This window comes from Urocampus carinirostris, chromosome 16 (genome assembly GCF_059441175.1).
Source record: "Urocampus carinirostris isolate Australia breed hairy pipefish chromosome 16, RoL_Ucar_1.0, whole genome shotgun sequence".
Classification (NCBI taxonomy): domain Eukaryota; kingdom Metazoa; phylum Chordata; class Actinopteri; order Syngnathiformes; family Syngnathidae; genus Urocampus; species Urocampus carinirostris.
The window spans coordinates 28,836,982-28,840,187 of NC_142364.1; positions in this window are offsets into that span (position 1 = coordinate 28,836,982).

The following is a 3,206-nucleotide window of genomic DNA, read 5'->3' on the forward strand; positions in this document are numbered from 1 at the left end:
ACTGCACATGAGGTAATCCCCCTTCCAGGGTGACCAGGCTGCAATGGATGTTGCAATAACAAATATTACACAGATATTGTCAGCATAAAATATTGGTTATTCATATGCTATAGAATAGAAGTGTGTTTTAAGCCTAGATTTAAACAGTTCCACTGAGGATGTAGATCGAATCTCAGTGGGCAGAGCATGCCACAGCACCAGGTCCTGAATGGAGAATGCTCTCGAACCTGCGGATCTCTTCTTGGCTCTTGGGATCACTCGTGTAGTTGCTTGAGGTTAATGTGAACTAAAACGCATGATATCTTGTCTCGCATGTGATTTTTTTTTTTTTAACTATACTACGTGGTTAAATTTTAGTTTCCTCCAATTATTTTACAATTTTAAGTTTTACAATATTACATTTTTCATTTATCTTTTTTTAAAAATCATGTTTATTTGGTCTTTGATTTATGTATTTGGTATTGTGCTAATCCAAAATAATTAAAAGTAGTCAAGTTACGTCACTGCAATATTATGGTCTTCGGATTACGTTACTGATTAGATATTTCAACAAGTAACTGTATCAGATTACATGTTTAAAGCAACCTTCCCAACCCTGCCAATTTCACCATTGAAGTTAATGAAACGTTTTCTTACCTTTCGTAGTAACATCTACTACTTTTTAAAAGGACAGTGTGTAATATTTGACCACTAGATGTAGCTGAATGGTGTAGTAAAAACAAAAACGAGTGGTAAAAATCATGAGGTGAATACAAACTACAAAGACTCGAAGTGCACAGTTCTTATTTTTGCGCCCAGCCTTTTGTGAGTTAAAGCGATAAAAAGAGAATAATTAGATAGAGAACAAATAGAAAACGAAAGAAATTGAATAAAAATGGACAACAGAAAGAAAAAAGACCAAAAAACAAAACAGTAAATGAAAAAAGCCAAATGAAAAACAAGAAAAGAGAAAATAAGGAAGCAAGAAGAAGAATAACAGAATAAGATAAGAAAAGGAAGAAGAGCAAGAAGAAAAATGAAAGAAAACAACAAAAACATTAAGAAAAAAAGGTGAAAAAATAAATAACATAAGAAAAAGAAAAAAGATGGCCGGTTAATACGTCAGCTCTCGATAGGTGATCCTCACCTTATGTCAAACAGTTACAAACGTTTCTACCTTCGATTATTTAAAAACATGCACATTTATTTAATAATGTATTTATTTAAATGCTTATGATTAAAATCCGTATTGTTTTTTTCAACAGGAGAAGGTGCAAAATAATACAAATTGTTCCTTTAAAGTCAAAAGGTTAGCATGGATGTACAGTTACTAACATTGTGTGTCAAAAACACAAAAATATTATTATCAACCATGTAATGTACCTTTAAAAATAAAATAAAAAAAAAGATTGTCTTTCAACTTACTCCCACATACCGAAAAACGTGCGTTTGTTTTTGCATTTACGTTGAATTTTCATTCATTCTTTGCTTCAATAAAATGGATCTAATGGGCGCGTCCACAACGTAAGTGGGCGGTACTAATTTTGGGGCGTCGTGTTATGTGCACCGACGTAACTGATTTGCATCAGTTGTAAAGCTAGACATTGTGTTCTATCGGAAGTCACTTTTTTCCCTACTGAATAACATTTAGATATGTCACTTCATATACTGTAGTCATATTTGTGTGTTTTCCAGTAATGTACTTTTCGTTTTTTTTTTTCAATCAAGGGTGGGCAGAGTACAGCCCGCGGCCCACATGCACCCTCATTGGTTTAAGATTAGGTAATGGTGTAATTGTAATCCTGTGCAGTCCTTTGAGACATTTTTGTGATTAAGGGCTATAGAAATAAATTTGACTTGACTTGATTGAGACGTTTGTGATTAAGGTCTATACAAATGAAAGTGACTTGGTCAATTGTTTGGGTCCTTTAACCAGTGGGGTCGTAGGGGCACAATTTCCTGTGGTTTGTCTTCAAGAAAATATTATTGACTGTTTAAAAACTAAACATTTTAAAGGGATAGTGTATATTAACAACATAACTGGATATCAATTCTAGTTCTTAAAAACAGAGAACTTGTATGTTTTTTTTTCATCCTGAAAAGAAAAAATATTACAGAAATAAGTGTACTAAAAAAATACTACTACAGTAATACTTTAATCCAGAAATTCCGCTAAAGAAATACTACAATAATACAACTAGAGTATTACTACGGAAACAATACAATGGAAATATGGTAAAAATCCTACTACAGAAAAACTACAAAAATAAAACTACAGTAATAGTACAAAAATACTACAGTTATAATGCAACAACTCTATTACAGAAATACTACAAAATTCTATTTTAGAACTACTGCAAAAAATGTACAACAGAACAACTACCAAAATACTACAAAATACCATAGAAATGCTACAAAATACAACTACAGTAATTTCAGAAAAATATCACAAAACAACAACAGCGATATTACAGATATACTACAAAAGTCTTAAAACAGAAATAGTACTAAAACTCAGTTTTATAAATACTACAAAAGCAGTAATATTACAAAACAAAATACCAAAATAAGTGCTTGAAACAGTGAACCAATATATTATTTTGCTTTTTATTATGAAATGAAAGTTAAATACTATCGATATGCTACAAAAAATGTTCTGCAGGAATCAAATAGCGGAAATTTTACAAAAGTATAATAACGACTGCAATGAAACAAAACTACTACAGAAATACTACAAAAGTACTACCTTGTGAACCTTATCAACCTTTCTTAATTTTCTCATGCTGAGGATTTGAGTTTTTCCTTGCCCTCATGTAGGTTTTAGATCAGGGATAGTGTAATAAGAGCTTGACTGTAATGGTATTTACATGCCCTATGAGAATTCTTGCGAGTAAGGGCCATACAAATACACATGACTTGACTATTACTATGGAAATACTATATGAATACTACTAATATACAACACAAATACTCCAAAAATACAACTGTAAAACAAATATCAAATAAAGTGCTTAAAACAGATTTTCAAGACCTATATGATGAATTGAATTGAATTCAAATAAATATAAAAACAAATACAACATATACATATCTGCATGTATATTCATCCATACACGAGAAAAACTGGTTAGGTCTCCATTTTTAACCCAATGGAGCCTGCTCTAAATCTAATTTTATATCCGTTTTACCGCTAAAATAATAACCGGAAGTGATACCCACTACGTCCA